We start from the raw sequence: 17,065 nt of genomic DNA, 5'->3' as shown, positions 1-17,065 counted from the left end.
TTCCAAAAGCACCTGGAGAAAAAATGATCCAGTACCTCAGAAATGAAGTTTCTAAAATAAAACAAATCAAAGCAAACTCATACACACACACACACACACACACACACACACACATACACACGTCAAGGAAATCTAAATATCTAAATGGTGTCAGAAATTAATTAGAATTTTTTTCTGTGTAATTGATTTCAGAAAAAAAAAGTGTTAGTCACGGAAGGCAAGACATCACAAAGTGAGTATCTTAGAAACTATTCTATTAACAGTTCCAAAGCAACAAAATGTAGGAATCGCCATATAAACTAGAGAATGACACCCTACTGAATAGAGTATGATATTTCTACCATCGAAGCCAGCCAGAGATGCAAAATTGGTCTAGTGCTGCCTGGACCAGACCAGACAATTCTCTTTCACTAACTGCCACTAATTGGTTTTCTAGGGCTACTGTTCATGCTTGTGTTGCCTCCATAGTCTATTTAAAAATCATTCTTTCCTCAAGTAAAAATGCATTTAAAGGAGTGTATTAGTGATTCTACAATACAATGACAAACTCATTTTACATAAATTATACAACTCACATAATTGAATTTAAAGGAAAGGAAAACAGGGAATGATGGCCCAACTCACTAGCATATCATAATTTGTTATAAAATACTTCTCTTACTTTCATGGAAATAAAATTCTTTGTGGCAGTTTGAGGCTGACTTGTTCCAATATCTCCATTTTTATAGAAAGAAAATGATAAGACAGGAAACTTAGACATCATTGACTAAGTTTTTAATAATTTGTTATCTCAAGATATGACATTCTCCATTGAGAACAGATGTTGAAAGAGTCAGATACTGAAAATTACAAAAGTATTTAGAAATACATTTTTTAAATGATTACTGTGAATATACTGCAGCTTCTCAACAGGAATAAAACTACATTTTAGAAAACAATGGCAAGTTTTTAAATTCCTCATATAACAAGGTACCACTAATACCATACTTCTTTACTTTGTTCATTGTTAAATGTCAAATGCAAATTTTGGCATCATTTTATATGTATCACTTTTTTATAATTCTTTAAATTATGAGTGTTATTTAGAACTGTGCTTCTTAAACATTAATGTGCATACAAATCACATTAAATCTTGTCAAAATGCTGTTTTTGCTTTGAGACCTGAGATTCTGCATTCTAACATACACTTGGGATGCCAATGCTGTTGGTCTGCAGTCTATACAAAAAGACTATAAGATTCTTTCACTATTATACAGCATTCTTCAAAGAATAATCAATGTTTTACCTTAAAATTTATCTTTTAAAAATTAACTATATCAAGATACTAAATTTTAACAAAATCCATTTTTATATTGATGAAATTAAAGATTAAAAATAAATAGCTACTATAACTAGCTAGCCAGCATTTTTGTAATTCTGAACTTATATCTAATTCCTGCTTTGTGAGTTATTAATGATAAATGTATATGTATTATTACATAGTGAATCATGTAATAATGAAGGCACTTAGAAATTTACATGAGACAATGTCAAGCTAATGGCAATAATATAAATTAAAATACAAAATATCAGATTATTGTTTACACTAATACTGAACTATCAGTTTAAATTTTTAAGATACTCAACAATCAGAATACAAATGGGGGAAAGCAGCAAAATTTCCTTATTTAGACATTATATCAAAAGGATCCTCAATTACTGAGTGTTCCTCCAGAAAAGAATGAGCATCAACCCTTCTAGAACATGACATTTCTTTCATTTGTCTGAAAATTCTTGTCATGTGCAGAGTTTGTTAGAATAACTACTGTATCTGCATATCATAACAAACCATTTATATTTGGAAAAAACAAAGTTATAACAAAATTGCACACATTCCCCAACTAATGAAAGTATATACCAGGTGCACAGTATATCCTTAGGTATGGCTTCCTTGTTGGGTATACAATCTTGACAAATGTATGCAGGACACAAAGCTCTACTCTTCTGGTTAGAGGGTAAAGGCCAGTGACTATGGACCATGGAAAGAAGAATTGATATTGTCCTTACAACAGCATCCAGAAGCACAGTTAGAGAACTCAGCACAGAGGAGTTGTGATAGTCACGTGGTTGGAAGCTCCACAGGGTCCAACGTGGCCACCTTGTGGCTTACACTTGTGAAAGAGGGTACTGTTTCATGTGGAGGGTAGGTTCATCGCTTTCAGTGGCCACTGCCTTTCAAATATCTAGTCACAAAGAGATTTATCTTCTTTCTCTTAGGAGGAGTAAGCAGCTGTTACAGAATATAGCTGCTTCTTCTTCTCCCTTAACTTTACACTGCAGATTTTGAAACTTAAACATCAGGACTTCAATTCCTCTTTCTTTAGTGTCTAGTTCCTCCTGCCTCTGGTGACTGTGCCTAGAAAAAAAAAACTGAATATAAAGATGAGAACCCTCCTGTTATTTTAATACTTCACAGTATTATCCTGTACTGTCTTACAAATGCTAATTAGAAGCATGCTATTAATATTACACATGGCACTTTTTCATTTTAAGCTTCAAGCTAAATTGTTTTTATGTTAACTACACTAAAAATAGTATCTGTTGGAAGGATTTTTGATAAATACTAAAAAGAAACATCTGGCAGTTCAGAAAGTGATCACAGAAATCTGATAGAAAAATATTTAAAAATTGAATCAAAGGAATGTTTGGTGATATAGAGGTCTAAACTGATATAGATAAACATTTCTGATTACAAATACCCAGGTTGGTTAGATATAACCAAAAACTTTAGATGTATGGAGACATTCAAAAATGAAATAAAGGGGAAATCCCCAGGTATCAGAGAGAAAAAAAAATGAATCAAGAGATGAGAGTCTGCAGGTTGATGGATGTTTCTCACTCGCTGCAGTCCCTGGGGTTGTGAAGAATAGGGTACTGATGATCATAGGAGGGAGGAGTTGTAACCAAAGACATAGGGCATGAGTGACTTCAACCGTTAACATTCCATTTGCTGACAACTATTCTTGCAGCCAGAGTCCTCCAAGGAGCTCCTCCTTCTATTAGCCCTTTCCCTTCCTGAACAATCAGTACCAAAACCATGAGGTGGATAAAGAAAGGTAGTGATAGAAGTGGGGAGAAGAGGCCTAATGAGGAGAATCAAACCCCAAATAGGACAAAGAGGGCTTCCTTATGCAGTCAGAAAATGGCCTGGTTTCAGGGCCAAAATGGAGTAGAGAGGACTTCTATGCAGTGATGCAGTGCAGTGCGGTGGGTTGCAACATGAGCAGGGGAAGGAAGCCCAGATGGATGTCCAGCCAAGAAGGGTGAAGCAGGCATGTGCATGGGAAACAGATATACACTAGAGAAGGGTGAGATAAGTATATGTAAACACAGAAGTTTTTCACAAAAGGCAATCGCAAATATGAACAGAAAATTATATTGAACCTTGAAATGTTGTCCAAAAATATAAAAAGATATTATTTTTAAAAGTATTGCATTGGTGTAAACATCTTTGCATAACCTAAAATTGTTTAGCATAAAGAATGATAGAAAATAATTTAGAGCACTTCTATGCAAGACATAATTCCCATCATTTTTATGAATTTTACTTGATTTGATTTCAGAACAACACTATGAGGCTCATAATGGCACAGCTGAGGCACATAAAGGTTTATATAACTTACCCAAAGATATCCTAAAAGTAAGCATCAAAGTGGGGATTTGTATTTATAGGAAATATTTATATTCTCTCTAACCATATAGAAATGTAATTGGTCCAGAGTAATTTCACTCTGGGATTTGCTTTAATACCACCTTTATTCAAGTAAAAGTCACTTGATCCTTTTAAACTATTATCTCAAGATTTAGATATAGGATATTTGCCCAGGGTTAAGATGGGTCCTTCCAAAGGGAGACACAGAAAATCTCAAAGTCAACAAAGGCAAAGAGCAGGGCAATCACAGTGTAATTAATCTGAGAGCTGGTTCAGCACAACTGAGTCAGGAGAGCCCCTTTTCCCTCTGTTGTCCATGTGTACAGAGTAGGAGCACAGTGCAGCCAGGGTGGAGTCTTGGCAAGGAGTGCAAGAGCTGTTCTCTCAAGACCGCAGAGCCTCTTTGGGGGAGAGAGTCACAGTAAGTGTTGAAAGTAGAAATAATCTCAAGTAACTTACACCTTCAATGACACACTGAAAGAAAAAAGAAAAAAGCCATATCACCAGAAACCAAATACTGTAAAGCTATTCACACCTAGAATAAATTCACCTTTAGGAAGACTGTACACTCCACACACTCACAGGACATCTTACCTGTCAACACAGAACAAGCAATTCTCTTTGTTCTCCACCTTCAAAATTAATGACTATTGAATTTTTGAAACTTAAAAAAATATGTTAATCTTTTATTTATAAATATTCTGACAACAAGACAATCAAATATTTTTAAAGATTATTAATAAGAAAAAGAAAGATTGAGCTGAACACCATTAGGAGATTACCAATAGAAAAAAAATGGCAAAGAGTCTGAGCAGTCATCCTATTAAAGAAGAGAAAACTTAAATTACTAATAAAGAGGTAAAGAATGTTTAAACCAAAGAAGAGAACTCAGTCTTGGTGTATGGATGGTTATTCATAACATGTAAGCATCCCCTGGAAATGGACAGCTCCCACATAGCCACCTCAGCTCATAGTTGCTCTGAGAACTAGGGGGTCAGGTATAAGCAGGGGTTCATTCTACCTGGAAGAGAGGGTAGCTAGATATATAGATCTCCACCAGTACATGAGTTGTAACAAATATTTAAGTGGGTGGTCAGGAACTTGCTAAGAAGACTACTGGAAAAATCCTTCTGAGAGGCACAAGATACTCTATCTATGTGAGTGCTCACCAAATGATGATCTTATCACTGGAAGACTTCAATAAACAGGAGAAGATTTCCCCAACCTGAGGATGTTAGTCAACTCCCTCTCTGGACACTAAATTCATTGCTCAGTGGGAACATGAATAAAATGGCTATAGGAGTAAGTAGGGAGGTTATAGATGGACTGTCTTCCAAAAGTAGGGAGCAACACTGAGGCTCTGATATGGCACCATGCTGCAAAGGAATCACCAATAGTAGGTTGATTCAATTGGATTATTTCCATCATGGAAGGGGCAGTTCTTTGTTCTTACTTGAACAAATACTGTAATTATGGATCTGCCTTCTCTGTCTTTAATGCTCATTTCCACCACACTGAAATAGCTTCCTAGACAGAACAGTGGAATGACCTTTTGAAGACAGTTAAGGGCCAACATGTTGTATGGCAACATGTTGCAGTGCTGGAGCAATGTCCTCAAAATCACAGTATATGTTCTTTATATTTCTAAATCCTCAAAAAGTATGTGGTACAGTTTCTCCAAGAGCCAGAATGTAATATAATTCTTCAACACTAAAGAGGGAAATGAGAACAATTTCTATTATTTAACTTTTAGTGATAAATTAGTAAAACTTCTGTTTCTCGTCTCTACAAATCTCTACATCTCTTCAGAGCTAAGACTCCTATGGCCACTTTATTCATGTTGCCACTGAGCTAAGACTCTAAAACTCTTAGCTCTGAAGGGAAGAATATTTCACTATGGGATTCAGCAATAATTTTACTAACCCAGCTGAGATTACCACATGACCACTTTAGGCTTCCATGCTAATCAATTAGCAGGTGAAGAGAAGGGTTACATATTAGCTGGGAATAACTTATTTATCTTGAGGACTACGGAGAAAAACTGGGTTGCCATTACATAACAGGAGATCTTTCCCAGCACCTCTTCATACCCTCATGACTTGTGATTAAAGTCAATGGAAAATTAAAACCACTCAATAGAAGAAGGACTTCTAATAGCCCAATGAACAAAGCTCAACACACAGACTGTTGATGTCTCCACACTTCCATGTTTCATTACTGGGCTCCTTTCAGCAGCTGCTCCTTTTTTTTAAACAATAAATTATAAATTTTTTATTGTGTATATATTCCCATATATACATACTCATAAACCCATATATGTGTGTGTGATGTGTGTGTAGCCACTATACACACATATTGTGTAATAGATGTACACAGAGAAATGGGGAGGAAGGAATGGAGAGGGTGGGGTAAGATATAGAACTACCTAAGAGTTGCTTGGCTATCTAGAGTAGTGGATCAGAATAACATGAAACCTTTCAAACTACAAATGTCTGCTGTGAGATTTTTATACTGAAACACTCTTTTGGGGGATTTCCTGTTGTAGCAATACATTGTTGATAATGACAGTGTTTATATATCTTATGTTACAAAGAAAAAAAAAGGAACTTAAAGATCACTATATTCAAAAAAAACACAAAAGCTACCTTTAATATCAAAATAGATGTTTTTCCTCAGTTGTAAATCTTTACCTCTCAGTCATGTTATATTTAGCAGCTTTCTTGAAACTCTTTTTCCCTATGATTCCTGAGAACTTACTCTCTGGCCTACTGTTTTTTTTTTGTTTTGTTTTGTTTTGTTTTGTTTTTTAAAAATTTTTATTGTTGGTTGTTCAAAACATTACATAGTTCTTGACATATCGTATTTCACACATTTGATTCAATTGGGTTATGAACTCCCATTTTTACCCCATATACAGATTGCAGAATCACATCGGTTACACATCCACTGTTTTACATATTGCCATACTAGTGTGCTGCATCTCATACTGAGGTGATTGCAGCAAATCCAGAATTCCCTGTGTTCAGCTGCATCATGGAGAATAGGGGTGAGGAAGAAGCAGCCAAAGACATGTGATTAGTTAGCTTCAGAAGTGATGAAACTGCATCTTCAGAAGAAAAAAGAGTTGAGGGAAACTGATAAAGCCAGTGAGGCCCATGTCTGTAAAGAAAGCCTAGATAATAAAGGCTTATGCTTCTTTCTGATGAACAGCTTTGGGTAAGCCCAATAAGCAGTTCCTTGTTCTGTACTGAAAAGAATTTAAAGAAGCAGGAGCTAATTAAATGTTAAAGTACCTTGTGCTTAATAAAAACAATACTATAAAAGTCAGGATTTAGGCAAGGATATCTACTAAAATAATGATTGCTTAACATTTCTCTGCAGAAACTAGTCAGTATATTTATAAAAGAAAAAGAAATTATCAATATAAAAATTGGACATGATAGAGTATCACTGTTTTTAGGTAGTGTAATTGCATCTTGGGAAATGTAATAGAATTACTGAACTATCACAAATAAGAGATTCCAGGGAGATGGATAGATACATAATTAATAAACACAAATCACTGGTTTTTCTTTATTTAAAAAAACATATTATAGGTTGAACCTACACTAGGAAATGAGCAAAAGCTATAGAAAGAAAACTTTAAAAGTCTACCTGAGACAGAAAAATAATACACAGAAAAACAGAACAGCATCATATGATCTTGATAGGGAGATTCAATATCACAATGTTTCCAACTCTTACCAATTTAATTTATAAATATATCAGAATCTAAGAAGAATAAAAATGAGTTTCTTAAATTGACAACTTGATTCTAAAATTTTATAATAAAAAATAAACAAACAAAAATAGACAAGTGAAGAAAAATAATATTAAGAGGGACCAGTTCCATGAAATATTCAATTATATTATAAAGCTGGGGATGTAGCTCCATGGTAGAGTGCTTGCTTAGCTTGTGCAAAATCTTGGGTTCAAACCCCAAGACTGTAAATAAATAAATAAACTATATGAATAAAAAGAGTGTAATATACTGGTTCATGGTTATAAGAAGGCATTTTTAAAGTTCAAAATGGATTCAAATATATATATATTAGAATTCAACATATGGTGAAGGTTAAATTACAAATCAGCGTGAAAAGATTTTATAACTAATGAACAATGTTAGAGAAACATTAGAGGAGAGATACCTATTCCTCATGCTGATAAGTGCCACTCAGATCACACATTTAAATATAAAAAGAAAATCAGAATTCTGAAAATGCTAAGAGAATATGTATTATCCATGTTAATCTCAAAATGAAGGAGTCCTTCTGAGAAGGAAAACTGACATAAGGATACAGAAGGCCACTCTTCTGCCTCAGGGTGGAATGAACTTCACTTGGTTTGTGCTCCAAAGATTCTACAGGATCCCTCTCCTGCTGCTCTTTCCTACTCTCTAGCTCCTTTTCTTGAGAGTATTTCCTAATAAATCATGTAGACAAGAATCTCTATCTTAGGACATGCTCCCAAGGAATCTGAGCTAAACCACCGCTTAGTTTATTGTCTGTTAGGAAATTTATTTAAAATAGAAGTTAAAATAAAATAAAACCTATGTTCTGAACCCAAGGTGCAGGTTATTTTACTGCTGAGCACATCATGGTTATTTGCTTTAATTCTTTGAGATCCAGCGTAAGCTGTATCAATTCCCTCATAATAACAAGACAGTTAATTTACAATCGGCCTCAAATAAGTCAAGTTCTGGTCTACAAATGTTTTATTAACATGATTAGTCACTGCTATTTGAGGAGAATCTCAAAAATAGTGAGAATCTTTTCTCTAGTATCAAGACCTAGAAACTGGTGAGTGGGGAGAATGGGTTCCATTAGTTCTAACAAATCTTACGTCTGGGAACACGGACCAATGAAACTAGAGACCACAACATCAGGAGATTTCAATATTAAGAGATTTTAACTGAAAGATCTTTGTTTGCTTTCCTGTACAAATCCCCAGACCTGCTTTCTCAGCAAAATTATGTAAAACTTTTGAGCAGAGAGGATTATATTTTCCATTTGGGGCTCCACTAGGTTTAAATGAACATGCCAGACCCCAGTTGTTGAAAGTTTGACTGATTTCTCCCCATCCCAGTATGGACTGGCTCTTTACCTCTCTGCTTGTCCAACACCACCCTTAACAGCTATTCCTGGTATAAAACCAACCTCCATCCTTAAATCACCTAGGAAGGGTTGTTTCTATTAGTGTTCAGTTCTTTTCATTTTCTTTGTATCTGTAACTCTTCAATAGTTTTAAAGAAGAATATGTGTATTAGGTTAATTTGGAGATTTCTTGTTGTTACAATGTTATATATTTCTTTTATGTCTTTCCACTTTCTAATAAGCATTACCCCCAGCCTACCTCAAATTATGTCTAACATTATTCAAGAAGAGTATAAAATACAATAAGGTATAAAGCAAAAATAAGGAACAGAGAGGTGAAAAGGATAAAGCAAAATATTACTTGAATATTATCTGAATGAATACCAGAACACTTGAGAGAATCACATAAAATGAGAATTCACTGAATCCAAAGATAGTTGGAAGACTATATAAAAATAATTTTCCCATATGACACAAACATAAAAGAAAATACAAGAAAGTAGAAGCTTATCAATGACAACTCCTGTGGCATAAACAAATACCTAAGAATAAACTTAAAATATTAGCAAGGTCTTTGTGAAGAAAATCACAAGTAATGATGAAGATTCAAATAAATGAAGAAGCATACCTCCTTGCTAGACAGGAAAACTTAATAATGTTTTGACATTTACATTTTTAAGGAATTACTGTATAAATTTGATACATTTTCAATTGAAACTGAGCATGTTTATAATTTCAGATAAGGAGACCAAGGAAGATTTCACTGAGACAAAATATTTGAGCCAAGAACTAAAGAAAGTGAGGATGCAATGAAGAAGAGATCTAGAGAGAAGCATTCTAGCTGGAAGAGACATGGAGGCCCTGAAATATGCAGAAGCCCTGAGAGATTGAAGGAACAATGCATCTGGAATGCAGCGAAAGAGGGAAAGGGGCATAATAGGAGAGTAATAGGAATGAGATCGGAGAGGAAATGGGGTCAGTTCACATGGTTCAGTGTCAGGCCTTTGCTCTGAGTGAATTGGCAAATCCATGGAGAGTTTGATGGTGTGATGTGGAATGAGCTGCATTTTAATAGGATCCATTTCATTGCTGAGTTGAAAATGGTCTGGTGAATGGCAAGGGTAAAAGAAGGAAGAACAACTAAAAAAAATGTTATGAAATTAAAAAGCATTAACCAACAATTAGAAAGGAATGATGTGATAATATAACTAAGCAAAAGACAGAGACAATCTTTAAAAACTAAATAAATAGAAGACATGCTCCTTGATACAATAAAGGATATATGTGACAAATCCACAGCTAACATCATACTTAATGGCAATAATTTCTGCTAAAAACATAAATAACAGAAGATTAGGAATAAGACCTTCCAAACATTCCAGCCAGAGCAATTAGACAAGAGAAAGCAAGAGGCATCCAGTTGTGTGCAGAGGCATGCACCTGTAGAATCAATTGTTTGGGAGACTGAGTCGGAGTATTGGTTGAGCCCAGTAGTTCAAGGTCAGCTGAACAATACACTGGGAACAACATCTTTTAAAAGATTTAATTAATTTAGTCCCAGTTACTCAGGGGACTGAGGCAGGAAGATCACAAGTTCAAGGCCAGTCTCAGCAACTTAGCAAGACCCTGTCTCAAAATAAAAATTAAAAGAGCTGGGGCTATAGGTCAGTGTCAGAGCACTTGCCTAGAATCTAAAAGCACTTGCCACGCTTTTAGATTCAATTCCCAACACTAAAAAAAAAGGTATCCAAATTGGGAAAGAAGAAGTTAAATTATAACTGTTGGCAAATGACATGATTATATACATAAAAAACCGTAAAGGCTCCACCAGAAAACTGTGAGAACTAATAAATGAATTAAATGAAGTTACAGGATACAATCAGTTGTATTTCTCTTTACCAACAGTGAACTATAAAAAAAAGAAAACAATCTCATTCACAATAGCTACAAAAACAAAATAAAAGAAGTTGAAAAGTATATATAAATAGAAAGATATGTCACGTTTGTGAATCTGGAAGAATTAATATTATTGAAATGTCTATACTACCAAAGCGATATACATATTTAATGCAATCCCTCTCAAGATACTCATCACAGAAACAGAGAGAACAATCTCTAAATGTGTATGGAATCACAAAAGACACCAAATGGCTTAAGAAATCTTGACCAAAAAGAGTAAAGCTAAAGACATCACACTATACAACTTCAACATACACTTCAAAACTATCGTAGTCAAAATAGCAGCTTGCTGGATTGAAAACAGACACAGAGATCAATGGAACAAAATAGCCTAGAAATAAATCCATGTCCTTATGGCCAATTGATTTTTGACAAAGTTGCCAAAAACACACAACAAAGAAAGAATAATCTTTTTTAAATAAATGGAAATGGGACAAAGCAATATCCACATGCAGAAGAATTAAATTAGAGCTTTCTTTCAAATCATATAGTAAAATCATTTCAAAGTGGGTGGAAGCACACATAGGGGAAACACTTCAGGACACTGGGATGGGCAAGGATGTTTCAGAAATAACCCCTGACGTATAGGCTACAAAAACAATGATAGACAAATAGGATTAGAAGAAACTAGAACTTTTTTGCACAGCAAAGGAAACAATTCATGTAGTGAAGGAGTGAAGAGGCAGCCTATAGAATAGGAGCAAGTGTATGCAAATCATGCATTTAATAAGGAGTTAATATAAAAATATATAAAGAACTCAAAATATTAAGAGCAAGAAAACAACTCAATTTTGAAATGGGTCAAAGACTTAAATAGACATTTTTCAAAAAAAAAAAAAAGACATACAAACAGCCAACAGGTATGTGAGAAAAGGCTCACTCAGTATCAGGGAAATGCAAATCATACCCACAAAGAGATACCCTCTCATTCAAATTATAAGGGCAATTTTCAAAACGACAAAATATAACAAGTATTAGCAAAAGTATGGAGAAAAAGGAACTCAAACATACTGTTGTTGAGAATATAAATGAGAATAGCCATTGTGGAGAACAGTATAGAGAGAGGTTCCTCAAAAAATTAAAAATTGAACTATCATATGATCCAGTAATTACACTTCTAGCTAAACCCCCAAAGCAAATAAAATCAGTATCGCAAAGGGATATCTACACTCCTATTCATTCTCAATAACAAAGATGTAGGAACAATCTGTGTCCATCACAGATGAATGGATAAAGAAAATGTGGTGCATATGCACAATGGAATATTAGCCACAAAAAGAATGAAACCTGTCATTTCTGACAACATGGAGGGAACCAGAGGTCATTACTTAAAGTGAAATAAGCCAAGCACAGAAAGAGAAGCAACACCTGATCTCACTCATATGTGGAGTCTAAAAAAGTTGATGTGGATCTCATAGAAGTTGAGAGTAGAGTGGTGGTTAACAGAGGCTGGGGCCTATAGGGGATAGGAGGGATCCTGGAAGGGGTAAGGATGAGCTGATTAATGGGTGCTAATTATAGTTAAATAGACCAAGAAGGTCTGTAGTGCTGTTGCACAGTATGATGACTACAGATAGCAATAATGTACTGTACATTTCAAAATGCTAGATGAAAGTATTTTGAAAGTTTCACCATAAGGAAATTATAAATGTTTGAAGAGACAGACATGTTTAACCTAATTTAAATATTATGTAATGTGTTTCCATGTATAGAAACATTTCAAGGCACACAACTAATATATACAATTTTTGTATTTTTATGTATCAGTTAAAAATAAATTTTAAAAACAACATTAAACCTTCAATAATATAGAAAGGTAAAAGGAAGCCTACCTCTGTAGGGATATGTGGTAACAGATTTCATTTTTAATATAGTGCATTAAGCTGCATTACATATTGATGTTCATAATTAACTGTTTAACCTATAGTTATGATTTATTATATTTTTATAATAGCTATGCTGTCAAATTTTTCTGTAATATAATAAAATGTTGCTGAAGAGCATGGCAGGGATTTTTGCCTCTTTTACTTCCTCTCAAAGCAAATTATTAGTATTGGAATTTATACTGAAAAAAATCTGCCTTAGTTTTCAGTCTTTTTTGTTGTTGTTGTTATTTCACTTTATACTTAATTGAAATAAATGATTAAATCAGATTGATTAACGTTATTAACCACTACATATTACTCACCACTTCTTTGTGGTAAGAACATTTAAAATCCACTCTTCTAGAAATTATTATTTTGTGATTTACATGTTTGTTTTACTTTCCCTGTCCTCTCTGTAGTATAGCAAGGACTGGCTATGGAAATAGATTTCTCCAGCAGTAGTGGATAAGGAGTATGTTGTCTGTAGAAAATTTCCAAACAGTAATAAAGCCTCTTCAGTCTGGCTGCTTTTTATTATCACCCTGCTCCAGCGGTCCTAAACAATGTTAGTGACAAATTTACTCCTACTCCAAAGAATTTTTTATATGCCCTAAATAAATGTTACAGCTATGGAGGTTTCAACAATTTATATGTAACTTCAAATTAACACAATTTTATACTTAAATAAATATTGTATTTCCTTAGATTTTTAAGTCAGTGGCTTCCCAGTTACACAGCCTCTTCCCAGGCATGTGTGGACTCAGCCCCATGCATTTGTTTGGAGAGTCGTCTCCTAAGGCTACAGACTTGCTTCCAGTACCATTGGTGTCATCATCCTCTGAGATAACTCATATTCCTGCCTCCAAAAACTTAAAATAAATGATGACAATGCATGATTGTAAAGCCCATGAAACTGAACTTGAATTATTTCAATTCTGTCACTTTATATGACCACATGGAGTTTTTATGCAATCTTAAAAAGTTTAAAACTGAAACTGTGTACAAATGACAAGACATGTTTTTATCCAGTATGTGCAAATTTATAGACATGAAAAATATACATAAATGTGCATGAAATATGTCTATTTCACATTATGATCTTTACGATAAATAAATGTGTCTAAAAAAAGAAGGTAAGAAGATATTCAAAAACATCTACTCTGGGGTCAAAAACTATATATACCATGCTTATTACCACCTTCTTTCCTTGTTAAGCTCCTTTTAATCAATATGTATAATGTAGTTCAGATTTCCATTACTAGATATTCTGAGAAGATACACATATAGTAGCTTATTATTGTTATAGAAACAAAGCGTCAAATAAATGTTTAACTTAGATAATGTAGAACTAATTTTTGAAATAATTATAACTATATGAGTAAATTATAACTGTATAAATAAACTGTTTATTAGTAAATATGTGTACATATATGTAAGACACAAATTTTTATAAATGTTTATATAGATAATACATATCTTTTTGGAAAAAATAATAGCATCCCTTTTAAATAACCTTTAGGTGAAAGAAGAAATTGAAACTCAAAATATGTAATGTTTAGAAATGAGTATCAATATGAAGGTTTACATACCAAATCTGTGAATTATGGTCAAGGAAGAATTAAAAGGAAAATTTAGAAGCTTTAATGTCTTTATTAGAAAATGAAGCATGTTGGTAACAAATGAATTAAATTTTCAATTCAAAAAGCTAGCAGCAGTAGTAACTATATTTTTAAAAAGAAAATAGCAATTGACAAAATAGAAAATATTTTCAATATGTAAAAACCTCTAAGGTTTTGTAACAATTTATAACTACCTTACCAATTAATAAAGAAATAATAATTTAAGTGGATTAGTAATGTGAAAAAGGCAAGAAATATTTAAGTAAACTTAAGCTCATTTGAAATCAATGAATTTCAAACTAAAATAAGAATTTTTGAACATCCAATGATAGAAAATGTGTGCAAAATATGATCTCTAATATAGTGGAAGAAAATTTATCAGTACTTGTAAGCATTACAAGAGACCATACCCTGTTGACCTGTCAGTTCAATACAAAGCAATAAGTTTTACAGAAAGACTTATTTATATGTTCACAAAGATATTTGTACAAGTAGATTTATTGCATCATTCTTTATAGTAAAAAAAAAAATAAAAGATATAACCTAAAAGTCAGCCATTTCTAGCTTAGGAGTATAATGCCTCCATTAAATAGAATAATGCAGACCTGTATGTAGCAAAAAAAAAAAAAAACAACAACAACAAAAAAAACCTTATCCCCTTATCTTCCTAAGCATATTACTAAGTGAAGAAAGTCAAGTCATGGAAAAAAAAATACATATACTCTGCTTTCATTTTTGGAAATAAATTTTTGAAACTCAAATAAATATGTATATTATAAGTAATTGCCTGCAAAGCAATCTGGAAGAGCACACAACAGTTTTCTCTTGGGATAGTATTGGCATAGGCGTAAGAGGATAATAGAGAATTTCCATTTTTCATTTCATATATTTCTATGTTATCCATAATTCTTACTGTATTGATAAATAACTTTGCAATTGTGAAATGTATGTTTCCAATTTAAAGGTTAATATAAAGGCAATCAATGGAAGGCCATCCTAAAGATGATATCAAAAACAAAATAATAGTACATCATTTCTAGAAGCAACTTAACTGAGTTTAAGCCCCACTACTGTGCAATCTTTTGTCTTTATTTCCTTAGCTGTGAAAGAAGGGTAGTTACAATATCTATCTCATAGGATCCTTTTGAGCATGATTTGAGTTAATGTGTATAATTCTCAGACCAGTGTCCAGCACATATAAAAAAGCATTTGGGACTGGGGATGTGGCTCAAGGGGTAACACACTGGCATGTATGGGGTGCTGGGTTCAATCCTCAGCACCGCATAAAAATAAAATAAAGATGTTGTGTCCACCTAAAACTAAAAAATAAATATTAAAAAAATTCTCTCTCTCTCTAAAAAAAAAGCATTCAATACACACATAGTGCTAGTTATTCTTATTAAAGTCAAGGAAGGAGCATTTTTCCACAAAAATGTTTGATATTCTTAAAATGGGATTAGATGAGAAATGAAACAAGTGAAGTACTATTTTCACATTAAAGAGGATTGAAATCAAAGAAATAGTTAACAGCTGAGTCCTCAAATTAATAAGAAGTGTAAAGTGGGAGAATCGAAACATGTTGATGCCTTAAATAAGTATACAAGAAAAATGTGTGATGAGAATGTAGATTAATTTGTGGGAGCAGGAGTGAAGGAAATGTTTATAGAATAAGAATGTTCAGTATTGTTCATAGCAAAAGGAAACAGTGGAATGTAGGAAAAGGAATCAGTGGACAAAAGCCTAAAAGGTTGTTGGTAAGTACACGTGATTGATGGGAAATGGTCCCAGAAGCGACAGAAGGGAAATGGAATGAGTAGCACAGCAAGAGGTTATAGAAAACTTATATTTCCAATTAGGAATTAAGGGACGATACCAACATTCATAAAACTTACATAGCATTGTAACTCTAGAGTTTAAGTCTCTTTTTTTTTAATGCTAAGAACACTTACCTTGCCAATATGGAGGAAAAGGGCTGGTGCCACGGTAGCTTAGGAGATGACTTTGGTTATCCTATTGAATGACAAATTAGGATATTAGAAGGACAGGAGGAAAGTGCAGAGGCTCAAAACTATTGATGAAAGTTTAAAAGAATTGTGGAGGTATGAAGGAAAGTTAAGCCTGGTATGGAAACTTAAGAAAGAATGTGCTAAATCAATCAGTCACAAGAAATGGAAGTTTCCAAGCCCTTCTCCAGTACAGGATAAAATGAAATTGGTGAAATGGATTATTTATATAAATGTCCAAGGAATGTAGACATTATTTTTAGTGCAATCATTTCTTTTAGTGTTTTTGTTATATTTCAAATGTCATGTATTTAACATGCTACATGGTATTCAATCATAACAATGCACTTTCTACTGTTTTTAAAATAAAGACATTTAACATATTTGTGGACTCTTAAATTTTGAGTCTAATTTTTTTCTATAATTAGAAAACAGAAAAGAATCTACAAGCATAATTCACCAACCTTATACAGCTAATACTACTCATGTCTGCTGTGTTCTAAATCCTAAGCAAAATACGATGTTTAAGGAAGGCAAAGGCCAGAGTGAAGAGTGAGCATGGAGAACCTGTAATGGAAGGAACATGGGACATTGCTCTCCCCTACCTGTTCTGATGTGCCTTTCCCAAGCCTATGATTGTTTTAACATAACCTTTCCCCTTTTTGAGAAAGTATTTGGGAAGGAGAAAGATGAAAATAATGGATAGATACAGGGAGAAAGTAAAAATCACAATGTATGACTTTGTGACAAAGAAATGTATTTTTCTGGGTATGTGCATGGATCCTTGAAGCTCATA

At 33.5% G+C, this 17,065-nt stretch overlaps 1 long non-coding RNA gene across 1 annotated transcript; it reads right to left on the bottom strand.

Moving 5' to 3' along the window:
• Positions 1–759: 759 nt before the first annotated feature.
• LOC144376543 (uncharacterized) lies at positions 760–16,561 on the bottom strand. The gene is made up of 2 exons (XR_013437124.1): positions 16,216–16,561; positions 760–4,165 (listed from the first exon to the last, which is right to left on the bottom strand). It is a non-coding gene; the product is annotated as an uncharacterized LOC144376543 (long non-coding RNA).
• Between the last annotated feature and the right edge of the window lie 504 nt (positions 16,562–17,065).

Source organism: Ictidomys tridecemlineatus, chromosome 1 (genome assembly GCF_052094955.1).
Source record: "Ictidomys tridecemlineatus isolate mIctTri1 chromosome 1, mIctTri1.hap1, whole genome shotgun sequence".
Taxonomy (NCBI): domain Eukaryota; kingdom Metazoa; phylum Chordata; class Mammalia; order Rodentia; family Sciuridae; genus Ictidomys; species Ictidomys tridecemlineatus.
This window is presented reverse-complemented; position numbering and strand designations above follow the sequence as displayed.